The 27,522-nt window shown below is 35.7% G+C and overlaps 1 protein-coding gene across 23 annotated transcripts in view; it reads right to left on the bottom strand.

Annotated features, from left to right (window-relative positions):
- PTPRD (protein tyrosine phosphatase receptor type D) overlaps nt 1-27,522 on the bottom strand; it is a 2,143,853-nt gene that overhangs the window by 1,178,437 nt on the left and 937,894 nt on the right. The window lies entirely within an intron of this gene.

The following is a 27,522-nucleotide window of genomic DNA, read 5'->3' as shown; positions in this document are numbered from 1 at the left end:
ATAGCACTTTATGAAACTGGTTATTATTACTGTCATTAAATCAAGACATTTGATTACCATCACATGTGATCATATTTAGTAGTTAACGTGCTTTGCAAGAGTTTTATCATTTTGATGCTGTGGTAACTTGCTCATCAACACACATTTATTACGCCCTTGAATTTGCTTCCTTCGAGGTAGATACTATTCTATATGAACAAAATAAGGAAACTGAAGATTTCATTTCTACCCTCAATGAAGAAATTAGTAGCATTTATGAGCCCTTTAGAAAACTCATGAATGACTGGTATATACGCAGGTGCTCTACTGTGTAATGTGTTACAAGTTCATAGAAGATAGAAAATTGACATCCATTATGTAAATTCCTTATGAGTGGTGTTGCTTTGGAGGATACGTTTTTCTCAGATTTCTATTCATTAAATCTTTTCTACTGCAAATGAAGGAAGCATTATATAACATAGTTTATCTGACAAAGGAATGCTATTTAATTCTTAGGAGGCATTATCATATGTGGAAATGATTTTGACAGTAATAGGAACCACTTGAGTGAAATAAAATGTTTCTAACATTCTTCTGATCAAATGTTAGTGGAAAACAAACTATTACTATCACTGAAGTATAAATATTCACATTAAAATGTATTGTTCTTATTCTGCAAATTGAAATGCATGTGTGGAGTTAAATCTTCCATAATGAATGCTCAGACTTTCTTGGTCAAAGTCACCAAACCAAGAGGTGGCAGAGACTCGACTGTACTCTGAGTATCTGATTCTTAATCCACTTGTGTTTCACTCCAGTTACTGGCCATGGCCCCAGGTCTCCTTGTTCCCAAGTGGTTACACTGCTTACTAGCCCTCCATAGATGTCTCTGCTTCCCATCCCTTTTACTAATCCGAATGCACATGGACTAACCTTGCCAGTGTCCCAGGCTCACTATTCTACTGCTTTCTGCTTTCATTTTCCCTATGGGAGCAAGGAAGGAAAAGATCTCTTCAGAAGATCTACTTCCTACTGATGTTGGTTGAAAGGGAAGTCTTCCCCAAGAATCTAGTGTGATCTGAATGCTTATACTTCAGAGGGTCAATCAAGGAATTATAGTGACTTGCCCCCAGTGTTCCCCTCTTTTATCAAGAGGTGCATCAATTTAAATTTGGGGCAAATGTTAAATTAAGTGTTAGAATCAATATTCAGTATTGCCATCGTGGAATGAACTCCTTGGATACACTAATTGAAATTTTTAATGGTTATTACCATTTTATTATTAAAGATTTAAAGTCGAGCTTTAAGATTTGACATTATAATACAGAAACAATGATTTCTTTTAGCACTATCAGATGCTAGATTACTCCTGCAGGCACTGTGTTGCATATTTCCAATGTAAATTGACATTTTCAACTGAATAATAGAATTTCAACATAAAAAGCACATAAGGTTATTTATGTTCTCCAGTTACACACAGAATGCTTATCTGTATCTGAATGTGAATACTCAGTAACAGTAAATCCAAAGGACATCCTTGTTTGTATTACTGACATTGTTATACTGATTAGATATGTTGGACACTCAGACTTGAAGTCACTGCTTATGTTTAAATTCAGGGATTCTAGAAATGACATTAAATGCATTTGGCTAGTTGTTTCTCAAACCGAAGGCCAAGCCAGGGAGGTGATTTTAGGCATATAAGAAAGCCAAAGCAGAAATATGGCCCACCTCAACTTTAATCTACCTTTTTCGATGATTTACATGGCCTGATTCAGGCAAGAATACTGAGTACTGGGATATACTTAAAGAGGAAAGAGTCCATTTTAACATGATATGAATGAGATAAATATTTTTAGGGGAGAGATTTGTGGTGAAGGATCAGTTATTAAACTGTCAATGACATTGGCACTGACAATGTGGTCCTTAGGGTGGTCCTTGATGCATTTCAGGAAATTTTATTTCAGGTAATAAGATTCTAGCTAAATGAATTTGATCAGGTATACTTCTTTCATTTGTGCTACTTATCTTTGGAGGAATAACCACTCAGAAAGATCTTATGCTGAGCCAAGTAAGCAAACTTCAGAAAAAAAAAAAAAAGAGAGAGATTGGTAATTCTGGAAGTCTAATATCCTAAACCTATGATATTCAAGGAGGAATGCGTCATAGTAATGTCTATATAACTGTCAAATTACTGCAGAAATCTTAAAAAGTTGTATTTGAATTAGTATTTCTATAGATTACAGCTGTTAATTAATGGATTTATTGGATATGTGGCTGTTTGGAAAAATTCATGGAATTGGCATTTCAGATGGTGATTTCTCTGATGTTAAAACAGTTTGGAGTACTTTATTTCTTCTTGGCTCAATTTTGCTGAAAAGTTCAATTTTTAAAGGGAATGACAAAAGGTTGAATTTTTAAATGATTTGGAAACCTAAAAATTGTGAAGTTACTTTAAATAATTATAAATAATTGCAAATTATTTTAAAGACAGTACGGTGGGTTTAGAAAAATAATATTTAGTTAGCAATGGATAAATAGTACAATGCTAAGATTTCTATACTTTATTTCATATATCTTCAATTGGCATTCACAAAAGTCTCTTGTATTTCCATTAATACTCATAAAAAGTGAGATTATTTTCCACATTTTCAGTTAAAAAAATGGAAGCTAACAGTTGCCAGAATATACTCCAAAATGTCTTATCACTAATACATTGTGAAGTCAAAATTCAGCTCAAGCTGAATTAAGTTCAGGATCTCAATTAAGCCATATGCCATAAATAACATTTAGTAAAAATAAGCAATATGTAAAGCACTGGTTTAAGTATTTTGTATGTATCAACTAATTTAATTCCCACAACTGTATCTAAACTTTACCCATGAACAAAACTTGAGCTGTGAGAAAGTTATTGTGTAAATGTACTATTACACAAGTTGTTTTTTGTTGTTGCTGTTTTTGGTTTTAACCCAGAGACCCTGGTATCAAACTGTTCTGTGAACCATTACACAACCCAGTTTCCACATTCTATTTTATTACTGTGCAATATTTCTTGCAAGTGGTATTTTGATGAATATATATTTATTTATATATATATATAAATATATATAATTAGATTCAGAGGTCATGTAATTACACATTTATTATATGTCTACTATCCCCTTAGTTGATCCTTTAAAATATCGATAGTAGTTAACATTGATTGAATATCTACTATGCGTCAGGAAGTATGTTTGGTGCCTTAGGATCAACTCATTTAATCCTTAGAACAATCCTACCAGGTTATTATGACTACTGTTCTTATATAGATAAGACAATTGATTAGAGAGGTTAATAAACGTGCCCAAGAGCATAGAGGTAGAAATGGTACCGCTGAATTTCAAACACAAACTCTCTTACTCTATTCATTACATGCAGCAAAGAAATTCTGATTCTTTTAATGAAGAGGAGGTGTGAAATAAATTAAGGGTTTCCATTTTATTCTATTTAGAATGAAATAAAAATTCAACTTCATAAAGCAGAGATATAACTACACTCTCAATTTATTTTAAATGAATGTACAAAAACAGTAAACAAATTAAATCATTCCAGTCTTACAACTCCAACATATTATGACTAATTTTAGATAGAGACAGCTCCATAGTGCCTAGCTCATTAAATGCTAAACTGAAACTATACATTATTTTCTGCCAATAAATTTTAGAATACATGAGATTTTACAAAATATGCAAGTTTTATGTAATATATACATAATTTTGGTATAAGTTATCAGAAATGCTTTCTTAGAAAACCAGATAGCCTTCTATACATTTAGAAAATTGCAAATACTATGTTTATTAAAAAAAAAAAAACAGCAGACTTTGAACTCTTGCTTCTTTCAAGACTGTCAAGCTTATCATCTCAGAAACATAATTCTTATTATAATTGCAGACTACATGTATGGGGGAAAAAAGTAGACTGTTTCAGTAGAACCTGGCATATTGTAAATCCTCAATAAATAACTAATAAACACCTAAAGAAATAATTCAATGCTTCAAGAAAGAAATAATTGCTGACAGGCCCTTAGGAAGAAAACTACCCTGTATTTAGGTGTTAGATTTTTACCTTAGCTCAGTAACATCCAGACTTTCTCAATGTCTTATTTAATACCTAAATCATTTCTTTCAAAGCAGATCTTAAATCCTGGGAAAGTTGGAGGGACAGGCAGTGATAAGTTTTGGAACTATCAACTCATCCCATAATTAGGTAATTTGTATATCTGTAAATCTGTTGCTCAACTATAACTATAAACAACACATATAACTATATAATATTAGTTCAGTAATTCATTTATCTATTTAATAAATATTTTTTGAGCAACTGTGTGTCAGTCACTAGTATTCTAGAATGTGAGGTTAAAGTGATGAACAAGACAAACACGGTCCGATCTCATAACTTTTATTTATTTATTTTTGCGGTACGCAGGCCTCTCACTGTAGTGGCCTCTCCCATTGCGGAGCACAGGCTCCGGACGCGCAGGCTCAGCGGCCATGGCTCACGGGCCCAGCCGCTCCGAGGCATGTGGGATCCTCCCAGACCAGGGCACGAACCCGCGTCCCCTGCATCGGCAGGCGGACCCTCAACCACTGCGCCACCAGGGAAGCCCCGATCTCATAACTTTTATATCCTGGTTACAAATATGATATTTAATGATTTTATATTTGATTGCCACTATCAAAAGGCACTGCAAATGCTGCCCTAACACTCTAAACTCTTTCATAAGGATTGTTCTTCAGGTGTTCCAAACCCTAGCTTAATATATTTTAATAAGTTCAAATGGGTTTAACACTATGACGGAAAGTTCCAGTTATCCCCCAATATCCATCTTTCCCTGTTTTTAGCGAAAGAACTGCTGATTTTTAGCTAGGTTCATGTCTACTTGGAAAAAGATTCTTAGTCTTGGTGCCATAAGACTAAGCTCTGGCAAAAGCATGTATGTGCAAGTAGAGTGAGCAACTTCTAGGAAGTGCCACTGAATGTAGAGAGTACGCCCATCTTTGTCTCCTTTTCTCGTTAATTCTCTAGCTAGAATGCAGCATTAATGCCTGGAGCTCCAACGGCAGTTTTGTTTGTTTGTTCGTTTTTTGTTATTGTTGTTGTTAATCATGAGAGGCTACACTCCTTTCTGCTCCCTTAAACTCTACTCTGTTACAAGTAGAGTAATAAGATGGGAGGAGACTGGATCCTGGACAGGGTATGTCATCTCAGGCTTGGATGGATGACCATTTAAATGCGAATGAGAAATGCTACAGACACAGAAAGCAGATTAGTGGTTTTCAGGGACTGAAGGGTGAGCAGAATGTGAATGGCGGCCAGTAGGTACAGGATTTCTTTTTGGCTCATGAAAACATTATAAAATTTAGAGAGTGGTGCTGGTTACACAATGCTGAATACACTAAATCTAATGTACTGTACACTTTAAAAGGTTATACGAAAAAAGAATTTTATAGTATGGGAATTACATCTCAAAAAAGCTATTATAAAAAAACTTGTGCCTTATATCACCTTATTAGTTTAATATGATCGTAAAGAATTTGGATACATTTTACTGTGACAGAAAACTAATTGTACAGCATATTCTTTGGAGACTCAAATTTGTCTGAATCTATTAGTTTCCTACGGTGCATTAACATGTTTGTATATATTAGAGAAAATGGAAATGACAAGAGATGGCGATCTTTCTTCCATGGTTTAAAATCTACTGAGGAAAGATGTTATTCATGAATTAACTGACAGCACAAACCATTAATCTCCCAGGGCTTTTGTGAGGATTTCATTATATAATTGGAAGTTATTTGAAAACTGCTATATAACAAAAGGCATGACTAGGAAAAAAAAAAAGTTGCCAAAATACATTATAGGCTGGAATTTGTCTTTTAGCCTGTTGGTAGTGGTGCCTTTGATATCTTTATAACTGAATGGATATCTGGTTTGAAATTGTGCTTACAAAAAACCAAAAAGTTAAAACCTCTAAATAAAGTTTTATCTTTGTTAAAAAGGTATAAAACGAAAGTAATGATTACAAATATTTCTGGTGTCAAATAGATATAGAAACAACATTAAGCAATCCATTTTTGGAGTGGGAATTTACATGTTTTAAACTAAAATGTATAGATCCTTACATTTAATATTTTGACTCTTAGATATCATTATCCTTAAACATGCCACTCCAAATTATTCAAAACATTAACATTTTATTAAAAATGTTTGTTGTGCTCATATGATTGGCAACAATAACTTCCAACTATAAATGGGTATATTATAAGGAGATTCTCCAAACCCTTTTTCATGGGTGGTATTGTCACATGTTATACTTTTCCTAAGTTGCCATTCAGCCACATTAATAAAGCTTCAAAAATAATAACGCTCATGATAAAAGCTGTTGTGTTATAGATACCTACACATTTGGGAAGAAATTAAAATTGTAAACGATAATTTCCAGCATAATATCATGATCTTTTCATTACTGGAGTTGGTTATACTGGGAAATCTGTAAGAACCTGTGAAAGTTCACAGGATTGGTTTAACCTTTATGGAAATTATTTGGTAGCTATAGCAACATTTATTTTCATCTCACTTCAACTGTTGCAAGAGGTCAGATAAGTTTTGGAGCTTCAGTTCAGCAGCTGCCATCATGACTGTTAGATCGTTTTCCCTCCCTATTCTCAAAGTATAGAGCTGTATTTGGACTGCATAGTCCCTTTCTAGCTTACTCTACATATTGGCTACTTGAATAACCCCCTGGAAAATACCCAGTATTCCTTATTCTTTTCCTTTTACCATTTTCTTGTCAATTACCAACACAGAGGTAAAAGTGAGGTATATAGCAGTACCTCTCAAACTTAAAAGCCCATACCTCTTAAACGCACATACAAATCATTTGGGATTCTTAATAAACTATAGATTCTCATTGATAGTTCTGGACTTGTTAGAAATGCAGCATCTCAGGCCCTGTCCTGGAATTATGGACCAGATTCTTCATTTTAACAATATCAGCAATGTTTTTTAAGCCATGTGTTCTTTACCTCTAAGATAGGGTAGTCGTAGATCATGTACCCCACAACCTCTGTCTCCTCTTTAATCTCCCTTCCACTCTAATCCTCCCCACCTCAATTAGATGATGTTCCATAAAATTCTCTCTTCTAAGCTTTGAAAAAGAAAGCTGCTATACCTAAATGTTTGCTTCCTATTTTGCTATTCCACCACACAACTAGCCCTGTGCATTGCTCGTGTTTCATCATCATTATCATTTCTTAACAGTTACCTACCCATGACATTCCTAATAGCCACGAAAGTGAAATATTTCCAATCCCCCCCTTTTCTGTATCTACTTCTCTCTCCTGCTATGACATAATTTGCTTATACATTTTTAAGTGGATTAAAGTTATTCATGTTAACAACTTCAATTTTCCTATCTCCATTTAAATAATGTATCTTCATCTATTCCTAATATATTACTTCATTTCCAAGAAAGGACTCTCCTTCTTGTATTCTTGTTTTCATCTTCTCTTGCCTGTCCTAAAGACATCTTTTATGCTTTTTCTAATGAAAATCAATTTCCCATTCTCCATTTGATCATTCCTTTCAGCCTATACTGTCAAGCTTTACCTTTCCTGGAGAACTTTGCCCTTGATCTGCCTACCTCTTCAAGCTTCTATCTTTTATTTTTCTTTTGGGTGGGCAGTCTACACTTACTTTTTATACCTAACAATATGTTGTTTACCCTAATAACTATAATGGCACTCTTTATTGAGCATCTCCAATAGTGCCAAAACATCAAATCACATTCTTCTTAATGTCATCATCACCCTCAAATAATTCACAGCCCGTGTACTTGTTGACTACTTCCTTCTTGAAATTCTCTTATGCCAGGGATTCCGTCACTGCCTTCTTATTTTTTAGTTTTAGTTTTGTTTTTCTTTTTTAATATTCTGATGATTACAGCTTGTGGGTTTTGCTTTGCTTTTTTCTCCTTCCCAGTATCTTTAAATATAGGCAGACTTGCAGCATGTCTACCCTCAGCACCAAGCACAAGGCCCAGGGGCATAGCTGTGCTCGGGGATTTTTGAATGAATACGTGAATCAGTGTATGACTACATTTTGTGATCCTCTCCTATTTCTACATCTTCCATATCCGAAATTACCCTCATACATATGGCTTAAGTTACCATCATCTCTATGGGGAATATTTCCAAAAAAGTATTTCTAGATCTGCCTGTACTCCCCAGTTCAAGTTTTATTTCCCAACTTCGTGCTAGATGTTTCTACTTACCTGCTGCACAATTACCCTGAAGTCAAAATACCCAGAACAAAATTAAAACCCACTCTACTTGTTGCTGTTGCCAAAACCCACTCTACTCTCTGCCTTCTCGCTGTTACTGACACTTCTAACTTGTCATTTTTTTCAACTTCATTGAGATACAATTGACATGTAATATTATGTAACTTTAAGGTGTAAAATGTGTTGAATTGAAACACTTTTGTGACACAGTGAGGGTACCGCTATAGCCTTAGTTAACACCTCATCATATCACAAAATTGCCATTCCTTTTTGTGGTAAGATCATTTAAGATCTACTCTCTTAGCAATTTTCAAGTGTATAATACAGTATTGTTAACTATAATTACAATGCCATGCATTAGATCCCTGTAACTTATTCACTTTCTAACTGCAAGTCTGTATTCACTGACTGACATGTCACTATTTCCCCTACACTGCAAGCCCCTGCTAATCGCCACTCTACCCTTTATTTCTATGAGTTCAGCTTTTTAGACTCTACATGTAAGTGATATTGTAGAGTATTTGTCTTTCTCTGATTTATTTTACTTAGAATAATGTTCTCAAGGCCCATCCGGGTTGTCACAAATGGCAGGATTTCCTTCTTTCTCATGCCTGAATAATATTCCATTATACAGATATAAATAAATCTTTATCCATTCATCCATTGATGGACATTCAGGTTGTTTCCATATCTTGGCTATTATGAATAATGCCACAATGAAAATGGAAGTTCAGATGTCTCTTCAAGATCCTGTTTTCATTTTTTTTTTTAATATATAAACCCAAAAGTGGAATTGCTGGATAGTAATTGTAATTTTTTTGAGGATCCTCCGTACTATTTTCCATAGCATTTGTACCACTTTACATTCTCATCAATAGGGCAAAAGGGTTCCTTTTTCTCAACATCTTCACCAACACTTGTAATCTCCTGTCTTTTTGAGTGCAGCTATTCTAACAAGTATGAGGAGATATCTCATTGCAGTTTTGATTTGCATTTTCCTGATGATTAGTGATGTTGAGCATCTTTTCATGGGTCTATTGTCCATTTTTATGTCTTTCTTGGAAAAAAATACCCATTTTTTAAATCAGAGTTTTTCTGTTTTTGTTATTGAGTTGTATAAATTCTCTCTCTCTCTCTCTCTCTCGCTCTCTCTCTCTCTCTCTATATATATATATATATAAAATATTAAACCCTTCTCAGGTATATGGTTTGCAAATATTTTCTCCCATTCCATAGGTTACCTTTTCATTTTGTTGTTTCTTTTCTGTGCAGAAACTTTTTAGTTTGATGTAGTGCCATTTATTTATTTTTGCCTTTGTTGCTTGTGCTTCTGGTCTCATGTTTGAAAAATAGTTGTCAAAATCAGTGTCAAGGAGCTTTGTAGTGAACAAAAGGGAAGAATTCAGGTATGCTTTGTTAGGAGGTTATTAGCATGGAAAAGCTGAAGGCGGGTTAACCAGAAGCAGGGCACCCTATGTGACTGATTGGGGAGCAGTTTTGGCTTTCTCTGGTTGGTTTTGAGTTGGAAGGAGGAGACAAAAATTAAGAAAGTTGGTAGTCACTCACTTGAAAATATCCTGAAAGTCCTGGACTTTCCTAACCACTCTGAGCAAATTGATGCAGAGGTTGTGGTTTGGATTCCTAGGCTTGTTGGTCAGAGTTCTAGTGTCACATATGGTCTGTTTGTTGTCCATTTGTTTATGAGTCTCTCATATCTCATTCTTCCCCTCCAGTCACAGGGGAGTTCCTCAATTTAGCTATTAAGCTGAGCCATTTATAACATATTAATGAATATTTGTTAATACAACAAAAATATAATTGGCATAATGGCAATTATTATGTGGTTACAAATATATAATAAAGTTGTATTTTTTATGAATTGAGTTTTATGTACCAAAGTATATTATTTTTAATATTGAAAATATTTTTATTGAACATTCTTATTTCTTCTAGTAGTCAACTGCTCAATATGAAACTTATTTACACTGTATTAAAGATAATTTAGTTAGTGTCAAGACATAAGTTTATTTCCCATGATTCTATGAGGTAAAATATCTTTCTTTCAACTACTTAAATAGTAGGTTTCTTTATTTCTCAAATAGAAAAACTCATGAATATTTGCATACTTCTCTACTCTTTCTACTATGTAGGCTGGGCATTATTAAATAAAAGAGATTTAGCCAGATACCATGCAACGATTTAGCCCTGAATCCATTCGTAGGCTATCCTGACAACTGCCTATCAAAAACAGAGGGAAAAAAAGATATTTTTCTTTAATATGATTCCTATAATCTCTTATTTCACTAGCATAGCAGATGTATTATACTGCCCAGTTACTGCAGTTCTTCTCAAACTTCAGAGTATATCAGAATGGCTGAAGGGCTTGGTTGTACACAGATATCTGGACCCTGCTTCCAGAGTTTCTGATTCAGTAGGTGGCGACTAGAGTCCCAAATATTGAATTTCTAATAAGATCCTAGGGGATGCTGCTGCTGCTGATAGAGCACCCTACTTTGAGAACCACTGAGTCAATACTTATTAACAGAATCACACTTATCTGGTCTTGCCCTCTTAAGGTTCTCAATCTAATAAAGACTCTGTTTTAAGAATAAGTTTACACAAGCGAATAAAAACAGAAGGACACAAATAAATTGGTTAGTAAAATAGAAACATGCCCATGTAAGTTATTTACATTTTTAATAATCAAATCTGGCTAAAATTTATAAAATAAAACCCAAATGGAAGTAAAACCCAGTTGACTAAGTGCATCATACCAATCACTTACTCTAGGGTACTTATAATGTTTCTTTTTTTTTTTAATTACAAATTAGAATCATGCATCAAACACTGTTCCATAATCTGTTTTTATCACAGTGCAGTCTATCACAATCATGTTCTGTTCTGTTACAGTGTGAGTTCCACAAGGGCAGGGATCTTTGCTCCCTTTGTTGATAGATGCCAAGTTCTTAGAACAGAGCCTAACACGTAGAAGTTGCTCCTAAATGTTTGCACGTGTCTCACTATTTCTTTTGGTTAAGAGGAAAGATATGAATGGTTTTACAGCTTTAGATTGGTATAACCAAATGACCTCCAGAAAGACTGGACCAGTCTCTCCTCCCACCAGCCCTGTGTGCTTGTGCTTATTTCCCTCCCTCCTAAACACTCCTGTATCTATCTGCCAGTAGTAACATTTACTGCTACATGTGTTTACCATATGTTGTTTTTCAAATTTTAACATCTCTAAAATCAGGATGCATACCCAATGGAATAATTTAGCTTTTTTTTTTCCTTTTGTAGAGCTCTATAAAATAATGATTTGTCTTTATAATCCATGGCGTTTTAGCAAAAAATATAAATCCAGTGACACATAAAGCCTAGTGCTGCATTCGTGAACACTAGTCATAATTACTTCAAAAGCTATCTAATAAAAAAAAAAAAAAAAAAAAAAAAAGCTATCTAATGCTATTAAACATTTTGAAAGATCACTGGAACACTATGTGCTGAATGTCACAGATTGCTGATTAACTTCATAAGAAGTATCCTGCTTTCCATGTGCTTACTGAGGAATCAGAAACAAGAGGACCTGTCTTAATTACTACAAATCAGTACTACTTGTCTTGTACTTAAAAGAGACAGAAGAGAAACAGAACATGTCACCAGATTTAGATTAACAAAAACCTTTCATAAAGGAAACATGTATTAAGAAATAAATGAAAACGTGAATATAGATGCAACCAAAACCCTGTAATTTTTCCATGGGAAAAAATGTATAAAATCTTTAAGAGAATCTTACTGAATGTATCTGCCATATGCTATAGCATGCTGGTTTGACTCTCAAATATTAAAATAACATACCAGATAAAACTATTGTATATTTTTTCACTATTACATAATTTTTAACATTTAAAATCTTTCGAAGCAAATATTTCTCCAATTACTTAGAAATAAAAAGGATGAAATGGTGTGATGGCTTCATAATGAATATGCATCAGAATGGTCAACTTTATCAGCAATATATACAAAGATATTAAAATTGGATAAAATTTTTGCCACAAAGCTGAAAATATCTTATTTGAATGCAATATTAAATTATTTCCTAAGTTGCAGTTTCTCCAAATGGGGATACAAAGAGTTCATACCTCATTACAAGGACTAACCAATATAATATATGCAAAATGTGTAGGAAAGTTGGGGCTCATAACAAGTATTCAACAAATATCAACTATGACAATGACATGGACAATTAAAATATTTAGAAAATAAATCTATGCAGCTACTCTAAGGTTTAATTTCTATTTTCACTTTTACTTCTATAATTAACAGGATTCATAGCAGTAGTGGTAGAATTGCCCACCTTCATAAACATGAATATAGAAAAAAATATTAGCTTCCTTTTCAATGCTGGGGAAGGGGGAAGGAATGCAAATATGTATATATATATATCAAAGATTATACCTATATTCACTTCTGCAAAGGTTTGACTACTCAGAAATTTTTCTCATTGAGAAAAGGGAAACAGAGTTTTGTTATTTTTGCTTGGATTTCAACAGTCCATTAGAGACTCATGTGAGAGAATATGGTGAGACTGGGGTTTGAGGCAAGAGGGAGTGCTTCTGAAGGAAATGTTGAGAATATGGGAGGGAATCACTGCAGATTACAAGAAGGTTGAAGTACAAATGCCAAGTGATTGAACATGGGGGCATTCCCAGAAAGCACCCGCAAGAGCTAAGGGAGTTCTCCTAAGAAAGGAGAGAATCCTCTGTCCTGAAAGTCAGACCTAGGGGAGAACCAAAGTAAAGACCATTGAGGAAGTTTAGTCATTTTCCACCTGATCATTAGTCTTTGTTGGAGTGAGAATCTCCAGTCATCCAATTGTCACCTGGAGAGATTGTTTCTTCTTTAACACAGCACCCTACCCACTGACTGTGCAGGAGGAGTGACACCTTTCATGACTTAGTTCAGTACTTTGTTCATTACTCCCAAAAAGCATCTACTTCCTAAAGACCTGCGACTTGAGTAAAGGTGGTTGTAGTCCTGGCTATCTATTGGCATAGTAGTATAGGATAGGACTGCTGCATCTGTACATGAACAATGGAAGGTAGGTAATAATGTTATTATAATACTATAGTATTTCTGTGCATTAAAGCTGTCAATTCGGTAGGAATCAATTTAGAATACAAAGGATGAACACTTGATAATCTAGAGCAAAAAAATAAAAATGAACATTCGAAAGTAAATATATTAGAGACATTTCCTTAGATACAAATGTTAAGAGTGTTTTGTCGATTCTCAAGATGGGCTATATAATGGAGTTAATGAAAAACACCACTCCGATTAGCTCCATTGTAAAAGATTTTGCTCTTAGGAGTATGTGAGTAATCCCATGAGCATACACATCCTTTGCAGGAGTCTGTGTTTAACTAGGGAAAAAATATTTGTACTTAAGAATAACTATAACATATATATTTATGTATGTGCAAAGGAACACACATGTGTACATTATTTATCATTGTACTTTAGTTAAATAGGTATTAATTAATATACATATTGTTTATTCTAAGGCTTGGCCAAATGCCAAGTTTAAAATACAGGCAATATTAAAGGTATCTTTAGTGAATACTTTCTCAGCAGAGAGGCCAGATAAAATAGACAGCATGCCAACAAAATAATTCCTGAATAATTCTTCTCTGAGTGTTCTACATGTTAGACATGTATTATACATAAACACCTTTAGATAGTCAATAAAATATTCAGAGGTACCCCTGCTATTTCCTTAATGATCCTTGAAGAGATGATATCATACTGTATTATTGTCCATTGTTCACTTTATAGAAAACCTTATTTTTTTCCTACTTAGGTCAATTGTTACTGTTAATACACAGAAATATATATTAAAACACCACCAGCACTTCATATATCATTTGTGATGTTAGCCACATTTTCCTAAGACTAGCAAAACGTACAAAAAATGATTGACTGCTAATTTTCTTTCATGATACATTGACAAACCAAAAGTTGAAATCATATAGTATAGGATATGGTTAAATATTAAAGACTTTATTGTGTGCACTAGTCCATATTCTTCAAACCAGGATCTAAACTGATGAATAGGATTATGTATATGAATTGGACAGTGAATTGAATTATTATTAGCTTAATCCATTCTAAATATTTAGCTATAAAGAAATATAAAACACATTATGCCCTCAATTTAAAATGTCATTCAGAATTATAAATTAGCATATATGATATTATTTACAATCACAGAGGTCAGTATACAAAATTAATCATAATGAAATTGGTATCCATTGTTTTGGCAAGATTATTCTGCTATGAAAAACCTGGATGGATTGGGATTGACATATATACACTAATATGTATAGAATGGATAACTAATAAGAACCTGCTGTATAAAAAAATACATAAAATAAAATTCAGAAAGAAAAAACTGGATAGATCAGAGAAAGAGAATGCCTCAGACTGAGAAAGTAAGTAATCAGCAGGAATGGAGATGCAATGACTTCTGTCAAAGATGCTGTAGGTGAGAAGCTCCCAATGGTCTCTGAAAAACTATTATTAGAAGTGAGGTGACAGAAAAAAGTCGTAAACACCTGCCTAGTCTTTAACACTGACGGAGGTGGGGGAAGGGCAAGGAGGAAGATCAAAATCATAGTTAAAAGCAAAAAGTGCGCAAAGAGAAGATACGAACACATATAACCTCCCCCATTGCAGAGTATCAGCCCGTCTAAGTGGGAAAGGGGAAAAGCCATAACTCTGAACAAAGTTAAAAATATTTGTTGCTATAGTATATAATGGCATATTAATTATACTGAATGAAGAACATTTTATACGTAAAAGTGACGAAAAAGTCTTGGGCCCTGGCTTAAATTCCATTTAGCAGTAAAGAACTAGTCCCACAGATTAATCATAACAGAAAAGGAAACAAAACATACTAAAGTTGCTTTAAGATGATATCCCTTGAGTACGGGCTATTCATGATGGTTACAGAAATAATTCATGCTTAGAGAACTACTCAAGAGGGAAAATATTACAGAGTTGCAAAAACTAAAGTAGGGGAGAATTCTATAAAGCTAGGGAAAGTCAACAGAGTCAAGTATAGCAGAAAAGTCAAGAAATAAGGACAGTAAAAAAAGGTTAGGGGTTTGTGGGGAAAAAAGTTGTTACTGATGATGATGCAGATTTTTGTTCAACAGTGCAAATGGGGAAGAGAGACAGGTGGACAAGAAATAGAGGCAACAGAAATACATATATTTGAAAATGTTGGCAGTAAAATATGGAAATAATAGAATATTTAAAGAATGGACTATGCCAAATACTAAATTAGTAGCATTGATAAAAGAATGCAAATCCTTCCCTAATTTCCCTTACTATTCAAACTAATAGTTTTTGTTGTCTCATATTTTTCATTATTCCTGCTATTCATATAAAGGTTAAATGCAAAATAAAAGTGTCTAGATTAAAGACCTTTTTCCTACAAACAAATATATATTCAGGACTTTGGGATTTCAGCAACTCTGAAGAAATTTCAACTGGCTTTCTTAGAAATCAGATTTTATGGAAGCTTATTCTGTTCATCTATAAGGTAATTCATTTTTGCCATCTTAAGTTCTATTCATCAGAAAATGTGTGAGATGTTAAAAGTTTATTGTTTTATGCCAATAAGTTTGGGTGATTTGTTGCACAGAAATAAGAGAACTAATATAAAGCAGATGGAGAGGTAAGCAATCAAAAACTACAACACAATGTGAAAACTACCATAATAGTGCAATGGGAAAAGAGAAATAGGAAACCAACTCTGTCAAGAAGCATCAGGGAGGTGGCATCTGGATTGGATAGAAGTTGAAAAGAAAAATAGGAACCATTCCAGGTGTAGAAATGGAAAAAGGCTTTCTAGGTAGAAAAATCACATGTAAAAGGGTATGGCAATCTGAGGAAGTAGTGTGATTGGAAAATGACAAGAAGTTTGTTGTACTGGTTGCTGACATGCAGGTGGAGCCTGGCAAGAAGATTTGAAAAAGTGTCCCACAGTTCATGCATTTTTGTAAATGACTAAGCATGTGCAAGAGGTAAAATTCTCAAATTGATTACTTGGTTCCAGGAAATACATTTCCTCTCAACCATACATATTTTCTCCAGCACACATTTCTTTGTCTAAGAACATATTTCCAAAGACTCTTTGATTTCCCTTCGGTAAAATCCCATCATAGAAAAACCCTTTGCATTCCAGGATAGCTACATTCCTTTGGCACAGCTTAGATTTAATCTAATGCTTAAACAGCACATCCTATGACCTAGCATATTTCTTAGTGCTTTGAACATATGAACTCATTCAATCTTCATAAAAACCATGCAAGTTAGATATTGTTAGTATTGTCATTTTACAGATAGAAAACTGAGATGTGGATAGGTTAATTGATGTGCCAAGATTCCCCAGCTAGTACGTAGTGGAGCTTGGATTCCTACCTAGGCAACTGGCCCCTGTATTATACTGCCTCTCTGTTACACTGAGATTTCAGCAAAGAACACCTGATCTATGTCATTTTCACAAATGAACTTCTCCATGAGTACTCAAATTTTCCATGTTGAAATAACACATTTTATACAGTTTCCCAAATGTGTTTCATGAAATATTAATCCTAGGAGATATTTGGTGGGAAATGGTCAAATAAGTCTGGAGAACCCTGGTCACCATGATATTTTCTTGGAGGTGTACAACAGATGTTCATATTTTTAAAGCACTGAAAATTCCTACAAAAACAGTCTGTTTAATTATTTTAAGAAAGTATTATGACATATTTCATTCTGTTATTTTCAACTGTTTTCAATCTTATTCGGGGTTATTATGCTTCTAATTGCTCTTAACACCTCACTGAACGACTCTTTGAGAAGTGTTAATCAAGGATGAAATAGCTGAATCTTTTACTCATTAAAAATAGGCTTAACCACTACAAACACTACTCTACAAGGAAAAGCATCCACACTAAGGATGCATTCTGGCTCTGAAAAATCACATTTATCATGGAGGTAGTTACAATTGACAAAATTCTTTCACCAGCAAACAGAACTTCCTCACTCTCCCTTTTGCTAATGGAGATTCCCTTATTTTATTTCTTCACTTTCTTCTTATCCCTAAGCCCTATAATAAATCTTATCCCGTGATTATTCCTGAACCTCTTCCCTGCTTTAGGCCCTTCCCAAGCACTGTGCCTCACTCACATCTCAACCTCCTTCTGATAGTCAGAGGATTGGAAGCAAAAGTGCAAAGTGCAGTCATAGAATCTTGAGATGAAGTAAAAATTAAGATGAACCTAAGCATCTTTTAGTTTAATCTTTACCCAGGTAAAAATGAAATCACGGAAACTTACAAGAGGTTAAATGATTTTGAAGTCAAGAGCAGTCATCCCTGAAAATATAGATCCCTTAAACTATAACTTGCTTAATAAATAATATCCTGTAACTCGCCTTCACTGACTCATTGTTTTGCAAATTGCATACACTCCAAGCTTCACCTAGCTTAGACAAAACATCACAAGGATACTTTAACTGCCTCCTGTAGATAACAACACTTCGGACATAATGGATCACTAAAGTAACAGCTGCTTAAGTTGTTTTTCAGGAACAGGGAGCTAGTCTTGCACAGTTCAAACCAGTCAATACCAGAGACCACTCAACTGAACCTGCATGAATGTTCGTTGGATGACTGTTTGACCTCAGAGGGCCAAACACTCCACCAACGCCACCATTTTCTGAACATGTATCCCATGAAGAAGCATATATCAGATACACCCGAGGAGAACACAGATTACTTCACCTTCTCCTTGCCACCAACCATCTTTCCCCACACCTCAGACAAGCCTGCTTCTTTATCCCACAGATGTCCCAAGCCCCTCACCTTTGGGAAGACAGATTGGAGACTTGTTTCTCCATCTCCTTGCTGGACTGCCTTGTGAATAAACCCTTTCTCTGCTGCAAACCTTGGTATCTCAGAGTTTAGCTGGCTGTGCATCAGGCAAACAGACCTGGTTTGGTAACAAAGTGCCTAGGGTCATAGATACAATAAGAAATTGACCTTGTTTGGAAGCAGTCATTTTCTGATTGCTGATTCAGTACCCAAGTGGTCTCTGTTATAAGCAATAGAGAAGAGGAAGGGAGATAAAATGGTATTCTGCCTCTTGTGCGGGACTGTGCAGTTCACCTAAGCCAAATGGCAACTCCACTGTTAGGACTTGTACTATTAATGTTCTCACCACTCTCCCAACACCAAGAGCCTCACAACTAAAGTCCCTGCTTCCACCATGGCACAGGCATGCAAGGATAGGAGTAGAGGGTTACTGATTAAAAAATGGGTCTCTTGGGCTTCCCTGGTGGCACAGTGGTTGAGAGTCTGCCTGCCGATGCAGGGAACACGGGTTCGTGCCCCGGTCCGGGAGGATCCCACATGCCACGGAGTGGCTGAGCCTGTGAGCCGTGGCCGCTGAGCCTGCGCATCCGGAGCCTGTGCTCCACAACAGGAGGGGTCACGACAGTGAGAGGCCCGCGTACCAGAAAAAAAAAAAAAAAAAAAAAAAAAAAGGGTCTCTTTACCACACCGAAGAGCTGAATTAAAGCCCTTCTTCATCCTCTTGGCCAAAATTCCCTGTATAGTTACACAACCTGCACTACTGTACATGGTAGGAGGAAGAAAAAGGGGAAATGAGGGAGAGGAGTATGAGAGGGGCATAAGAGGAAAGAGAGGACAGAGGGAGGGGAAAGCCTGGTCTTTACTATTTTCTCTATCCTGAACTCATAATTAGAAAACACAAAACCTCACTGAGTTCTTCCATTCTCCTTTGAGTTTGGTGAGCATCTTTATGGCTGTTACTTTGAGCTCCTGATCTGGTAAATTGCTTATCTCCATGACATTTCTTTCTTTTTCTGACGTTTTTTCTTTTTCTTTCGTTTGGAAGGTATTCTTTTGTCTCCTCATTTTGCCTAACTCTTTGTGTTTGTTTCTAGGTATCAGGTAGATCAGCTATGTCTCCCAGTCTTGAAAGAGTGACCTTATGTAGAAGGTGTCCTGTGGGGTCCACTGGTGCAACCACTGGTCAGCAGAGCCAGGTCCTCCGGGGGTATCCTCTGTGTGGACTGCATGTGCCCTCCTGTTGTGAATGTGTCACTGCTGCAGGTGCACTGGAAGACAGGGTTGGACCCTCAGACTACTGGCTGTAAGGCCCACCATGACTGCTGTGGGCACACTGGTAGTCAGGGCCACCTTGTGGCCTGCCTATGGCTCAACCACAACTACTGTGGGTGTGCTGGTAGATGGACTGGCCCCCATCCTGCTTGTCTGTGAGGCCTGGCTACAACTCCTATGAGCACTCTGGTGGGTGGTTCTTTCCCCCCAGAGTCAGAGCCACTTTGGAGGGGCATCAGTGTCAGCCAGGGCCTCCTGCCAAGTGGGGCAGTGTGGAAGTCTGCTTTGGAGGGGTGCAGTGTTAGCCAAGTTGAAGAGTGAAAGAAATGTCACCTGCCAGCACTGGGCCAGTTAGGTTGAAAGAGAGTACAAAAAATAAAAATAAAAAATGGTGCCCACTAGTGCTTCTGCCCCCAGAGGAAGTTCTACCAGATCCCTCCCCTTCTGGCACACACCCTGAAGTTAGTCAGTAAATCTCCTTCTTGCGTGACCCAGCTGCTTTTCAAGCTTCTACCTCTGCATTGAGACTCAGAGTGAGTGAGTTTGTGTGCAAGCCCTTCAAGAGCAGAGTCTCAAGAAGGGCTTCCCAAAGCAGCCCTCCAGACCTCCCAGACATAAGTCCCCTCGTTTTCAAAGACAGATGGTATGGTGGCTTATCTTCCCAGTGCACGTCCCCTGGGCTGGAGAGCGCAATGTGGGGCTTGGATCCCTCACTGCTCAGGGGGGCTTCCGTGGTTTTAACATCCCTCCACAGTTCTGAGTGTCCTGTATCTCTGCCCTTTTCACCTGTCTGCATGTGGCTTTTTTTCTTTATGTTTGTAGAAAACCTGTTCTGTGAGTCTTCAGGTTGTTCTCAGAGACTGTCAGGATTATAGCAGTGTAGACATGCATGATAGATGCCCACCCTGATAGCACTGCATCTAACAATGCTATGGTTAGGTTGTAGAGTATTATTTAGGGCCTACATCTCTATGTATTAAGTAACAGTACAATTATTACCACACTTCCAGAATCCTATAATAGGTGGCATTCCCTGAGTGCTTACATGCCAGGCACAAGGCTGAGCAGCACCCTTGTATTATCTCACTGAGTCCCATGACAATGCCATATGTTAGGAACTATACAAAGTCCATTTAGAGGATAGGGAGACCAAGCCTTAGAAAGGACTCATATTTTATACAAGGCCACTCACTCCCCTTTAGTAAATGTCTAAATTTGGACTTCAGTTGATATAATTGCAAACCTGAAGTTCATGAGCTCATGCCTTCTTGGACCTTCTTGAGATCCATCAAAATAGCCCTGAACTTTCCTGGTGCAGGTTTGGACCCCGCTCTTCCTCCAGTATCTACAGTTTCCCCTTTAGGAGCTTCTTACCATAGGCTGGTTCTCCCACTCTAACCTCCATGTCTCTCAATTTCTTTTTCTCATATCCTTATCTTTATCTCTCTGTGTTTCATTCTGAGTCATTTTCTAAAATTTATCTTCTAATTTATTAGTTTTCTCTTTGATTTTCTCCATCTATGTTTTAAACCATATTTCTAAAATTCAAATTGTTATGAATCAGCATTTTGAGAATTTCTGTAAATTTTAAAACATCAGCACATTTCTCTATACTATCATTGACAAATTGGAAAATGCTGAAGACTATATGCTACCATTCACAATAGAAAAAAATAGTTATAAACTATCTGGTCATTAATTGAATATAGGATGTTTACAGACTTTATGAAGCAAATTATAAACTCTATTGGATGATATTAAAGAAAACCTGAATAGAGAAATATATTAATGAACACAATTAATATTGTTAATATCTCAATTGCCCCTAAATTATTCACTTTATTCTTTGGGCTTATTTCTTCAATAATATTTAAAATGGATTCTGAGTCCAAGCAAACATGTTACAGATGAGTTTTTTAGAGCATTGCATTCTGTTAACTGAGGAATGCTCTTATTCTGTGGTCGTATGTATGTGGGATAAACAGATTAATAAGTGAAAGAAAAATCACAGAGGTACAATAGAGCACAAGTATAAGGGGACTTTCTACCTAAGTCTTTGTAACACAATAATTTAAGAAGGTAAAAATGAATTTTAAGTTGAGACTGAATAACAGCAGGAGAGAATACAACTGACAAGTTTAGGTGGAAAGCTTACACTACAGTATGTTCCTTTTCTATACAATGAAAATATACAAAAATAATAAACTCTTTTCCTCTGTGTACACTACTCATCCATCACTCATTCATTCACTCCCTGTCTGCTGCTCAGCCCTGTTTTAAGGATTAGGCACACCATGGAGAATAAATGCTTTAGTTGGCCACCCTGGCAGGTGAAGGGAGTCATTTACTGCAGTGTGAAGAGTGTCTAGCAGTGTCTGTGGCACTGCAGGGGGAAGGAGTGATGAACACAGGAAGAAGCAGGCAGATGTCGAATCAAACCACCAAAAAGCCCTCTGCTGCAAGCAACATCAACTGTTCCCTTTAAATGTTCTTTCTTCCCTGCTTATCCTCAGGCTGAATCTCACCAGGCATGTTTGGTATTCTATAACAATTAGAGCAGAACTGTTCATCCTTCTGTTTTCACTCACTGGCTGATAACTTAGCAATATAAAGAGAATTCCCTTTGTACTAAAATTTAATGAATAGTCCCTAAGTGTAAAAACATTTTTTTTTTCTTTCTCACAAAATGTGCACTATCTTCCCACATTTTATCAGCCTGTCTTCTAAATAGTAGCTGTGATAAAAATATATTGGCTAGTGAGGTTACAGGATCTTTGTGTGTGTGTTTCATAATATATTTGGTTGTTAGGGTGACTTTTTATTTAGTTCATGGTATAGCTAAATCCATCTAACCATTGGTAATAAAACCTGGATACTATAACTGATTAACGGCCCAAAATTATGATAGAAAGGATATAATGCTGGAAAACAAAATAAAACAAACAATGGAAACCAATCAACAAAATAAGCAAAGAAAAATCATGAGTCAACTGACCCAGGGTTAGTGCACTGGGGGAAAATAATTCAGTTTTGTGTATATATACGATTCAGAATTTAATAATTTACTAGCCATGATAATATTTGATTTACAATTACTTTTGCTAAACATTTTCTTCTCATTATAAAGTTGTAAAAAAATCAATTCACCCTTAAGGAAACTTCCTGTCCAATTTAACCCTTAACAGTGTTAGCTGAAAATCCTCTGGGGTATGGTGGACTTGTTGAGGTTGAAATAATGGAGTTAGGGATATTCAGATCAACAATTCAATGCCAGTCTTTTGGCTCAAAATCCATTCCCTTATTCTAAATATAAGATATCCAGTCATCATAAATCTATTCATTGGTTCTGGAAATAATGAGGGACTGCTTTCTGTCAAGAACTGTTTTAGATGCACTGTGAATAGAACACACAAAGATCATTGTCCTAGTGGAAGATGTACGATAGCAGGTGGAACACACAATAAACACTAAATATAATGCATGAGTAAATCATGTAGTATGGTGAGAAGTGCTAAGAAAAACAGACAGTGGAGGGTATAGGAGATTGGGGATCCTTGGTTTGAGAATGAAAGTTGCAGGGAATAAATAATTAGAGGATCTCTGGTCATCATAAATCTGTGGATTCGGGGCTTCCCTGGTGGCGCAGTGGTTCAGAGTCCGCCTGCCGATGCAGGGGACACAGGTTCGTGCGCCGGTCTGGGAAGATCCCACATGCCGCAGAGTGGCTGGGCCCGTGAGCCATGGCTGCTGAGCCTGCGCGTCCGGGGCCTGTGCTCCGCAACGGGAGAGGCCACAACAGTGAGAGGCCCACGTCCCACAAAAAAAAAAAAAAAAAAAAAAAATCTGTGGATTCTGTATTTCACACAGTTACATACATAAAACTAGATGATTAGTGTGTATGTACATGTGAATCTTCTCTGGGGAGATGATCTATTGTTTTCATCAGACTCTGGAAGGGATCATGTTCCAAAACCATGTTAAAAATCTGTTAACTACTATCCTTTCATGTAAATTGCAAGTGATACCAAGCAGGAAATACAAGTGATTAAAAAGTTATTTTATTTAATTCTTGCCATATACCATATTTCTTTTAACTGAAAATTCTACAGCTAGCATTAGTTTGGTTAACATAATTTTGGTTAATATCTAAAAGTTCATTTTTTACTGGGAGACATAAAACTATATTATTTGAGAGTTGGTCCCCAGTTTTTCAGTCATTAACACTAACAGTAAAAACTATACTACTTGATGAACACATGTAAATATGCATCAGCATCTCAATGAAAAATCTTCAACTCTAGGTAGAAGGCCCTGATCAAACAACAGAAACTCATCCAGTTCAACAGCATTTCAGTGACAACACATAAAAATACAAAATCAATCCATTTAACAAATTTAAATGCACTTTCTTTAATTTATTAATACATGGTAGAAACACCTTTGAAAATCAAATTCCATTTGTCAAAGCCAATTATGATATAGTTTAAGCAAAGGGATATACAGATTTTGTGAAGGGTACTTTGGTCCTTTGTAATCTAAATGATTTATGTATAAAATAAGAGATTAGTAGAATTTTAGTTCTCACTGTAACAAGTTAATGTATTTGTATGTTTTGGAATGAATACTTTCTGTTATAGAAAGATGTTCTAAAAGTTAGTATAAAAATCATTTTGACTCTATAAAACTATCACAATTAATTATGTTCCATGAAGTGTTCTTTGAACTGGAAGTTTTGCACTGGTCCTTCCCATAAGCACCATTACTACCACACTTTATTTCATCAAAACATATCTCCTTTTCACAGCTTGTGTAGAAATTTAAATCATGTCTAGGTGTATGAGTGGCAAATTTTCAAAAGCATATTTTAGACAAGATCAAAAATGAGCCATTTCCATGGCAAATACATTTACATTTCTAGTCTTTAATCATGCTTTGCAGTTCTTTGGTGTACTAAAATGAACACACCCTAGGAAAACACTTGCTGACCAAGAAATAGACATAATTCACAGAATCATGGATATTCCAAAAGAAACTAAAAGAACAAAAATAAAAGTCTATAACAAGAGGTAGATTATAATTACTTTCTTATAAACTTCACAATCTTGCTTAAACAAGAGACTATCCCTGATATTATTTAGGTAAAATCTCACGGGCCAGAGCTTATTTTCCAACTGTAGAATACACATTCATAAACTCAGATTTTTTTTTTTTTCTCTTTTAAATCTGTTTGAATGGAACTTCCACAGCATTCTATCTTTATCTACCAAAACATTTCCTTCTCTTTTGTCCATTATTTTCACATAATGTATACACTGGAACTGTACATAACATCGTCCCAAGCCTTTATGGCAATTCTGCATTAGACGATTTGTTACAATTCTTCCAACACTGAAATAAAGTAAATTTTAGAAAATGATTGTTGATGCCTATTATGTAGGCACTATGTAGCACAAAGCACTGTGCTACAACTAAAAAATATATATATATGGGCCATTTAAAACATTTTTCTTACATCTGTCCAGTCCCTGACCTATATTGTCTATGTCATTGGAAGCTATGAACTCTTTACATTAAAAAAAAAAAAAAAAAAAAGCAAGGAAAAAAGCCTAGCAAATATCTGCAGCATCTCCTCCTCCCTATATTGTCAGTACAATTTTAATACATTCTTGTTTCATTTGGGCACGCGCATGTGTGTGTATGTGTGTGTGCATTATGAAAAACCTGGTTCCCCACCACCGATATTCTCTATCCTGTATAGTTTACTAATGATTTAAACTATACCATGTAGGCAATAAGGAACCACTACAGATGTATAATCATGCACATTATATGATGAAATTTGTGTTTCTGACCATCAGTATAGAAAATGGACTGCAAGGAGTTGAGACTAGAGTCTGGGAGAACAATTAGGAAGTTAGGGCAAAAATACAAGGGCAGGAACTATATGTGAAAATCCTTTATAAACTCCAAAGTCTTTACAAATGTTAGTTATTATTATTAGTAGGATTAACACTTCTGGTGATTAAACCTCCCTGGACTAGGTACAAGAATGAGCTGCAGTAGACAGATTTCCCACCATGACAGGCTTGTCATAACGAGACTCCTTTATGTTATAAGTAAAGGCCAAAGTGCAATACTAAGCTGCTGGCTGACTGTTTTGCACTACAATGGCCCAGCTGTCTATTTAAATAACTCTTATGCTAAAACGAAATGTTATTATGTTAACGTCTCTTGGTACTACAGAAAACCATCTAAAACTCTTTCACAAGGAGTCTCTTTTAAGAGCAGGCTTTCCAGGTCAACTGGAAGGAATTCTCCTAGATATAACCTAATTTAAATGGCATATAAATCTCCAATTTACTATTTGCTATGTAGATAACCATAAGCGTTCTAATAAGAAAATGTGTCACTACACTTGGTCAAATTTACTATTAAACAACTAGCTAATAGACTTGGAAATTTTTTTACATCCTTTATCAATGAAGATATCATTAAAAGCAGACCCTGCAACTATTTTCTGAATTTCATTCTAAAATCAAAGCACATTATCATTATCTGGCTCTGTCTCATTATAATTAGTTTGGTCTCCAGTACAACAGCAATTTCCTTAAAGCTTATTGTATGTTAGATTTAATCTGTTTTTTTTTTTTTTTTTTTTAAACCACACATACCTTTCAGGTGTTTCCTCTCTCAATCCCTGCCTATCCCTCCATTACTAAGTTGCTGTGTCACATGGCTACTATAGAAATCTCCCACTATTTGGGAAGTTATGTCTGGCAAGCTTTAGCTATGAACCAATATGTTAAGCAAAAAGTTTCTAATCATAAAATTTGAAGAAAAAAAGCCTCAATGCTCCTGAATTTGAGCCTGCAGAAAGTGCCCTCTATTACACACTTACAATATCTACTACCTGGGGGTAACATAAGTCTCGAAAAAGAAGGTTGTCTGACATCAGAAAAACAACTGAAGTTCTTACTAAAACACTATAGGTTGAGGCAGATAAAGTAATTTCTTAAGGCCCCAAACAATAATTGATCATCAAGCACACATGGATATGTCTGAGTATACTCCACACACAGGCCTGCAGGCTACACTCTTGGAAAGAGCGTTCTTCTTCAATGGTTAAGGCAGATGGAGCTATCTGGAAAGTTCATTTTGGTGGAGAAATCTGACTCCTCAGCACTGCTATAAAAATGATGTGCTTCTATCGTATCAGAGAGCAGCATAATTCAGAGGAATTTACCCTCAAATGAAAACTCCCTAAGCAGAGCACATGACTGATAACACCATACAGATTGAATGAGTTATTTATTTATGTACAATTAAAGCCTTTTGAAGATGAAGATTAAAAGAGCAGCAATATACTTTTAGTGATTTAGAGCATAATTGAAAAAATCACAAGTAATTCAACCACACTGAAATCTATGGTGATTGCTGGGTATTTCTATTTTTACTGATAGAACTTTAATCTGAATAATAAGCTCTTTGTAGAGAATATCGTGTTTTTTTTTTTTTTTTTTTTAGTTCACACTCTGCACTGGATACTAGGCTGCATGAATTTAGTTAAGTTTATTTTCAAAACAAGCTTAAGAAATAGAAATCATTAATACCTTTATTCTATAAATGAGGAAACTAGCTCAAGGTCACACAGCTATGGTAAGCTGGGATTTAATTTTCTGAAGTCTGACAACAGTGTCAGGCTTCCTTAAGAAGCCTGTTAAAGAGGAAACCACAGGCTCAAAATGGTGTCAGTTGAGCTAAAGCTCATGACACTAAACCTAGATTTAATACCTGACCTAACTGCAGTTTTGACCTTCCCCAGGAATGTAATCTCAGTTGACCTTTCTGGAATTTTCTGGTCAGCAACAATGAGGTCATCTCTCCTGTGGGTCCTCTCCAACCCCCAAAGGAAAAATAGGTAAGCTTCATGACAGACTCTCACCTCTCCCTCAAAAGATGACTGGTCTAAAACAATTCTTTCTTGTCTTTTCCTAATAACTTCTTTGCTCCACTCTTCTATAAAAACTCT

This window comes from Orcinus orca, chromosome 6, assembly GCF_937001465.1.
Source record: "Orcinus orca chromosome 6, mOrcOrc1.1, whole genome shotgun sequence".
In the NCBI taxonomy this organism is placed as follows: Eukaryota; Metazoa; Chordata; class Mammalia; order Artiodactyla; family Delphinidae; genus Orcinus; species Orcinus orca.
This window is presented reverse-complemented; position numbering and strand designations above follow the sequence as displayed.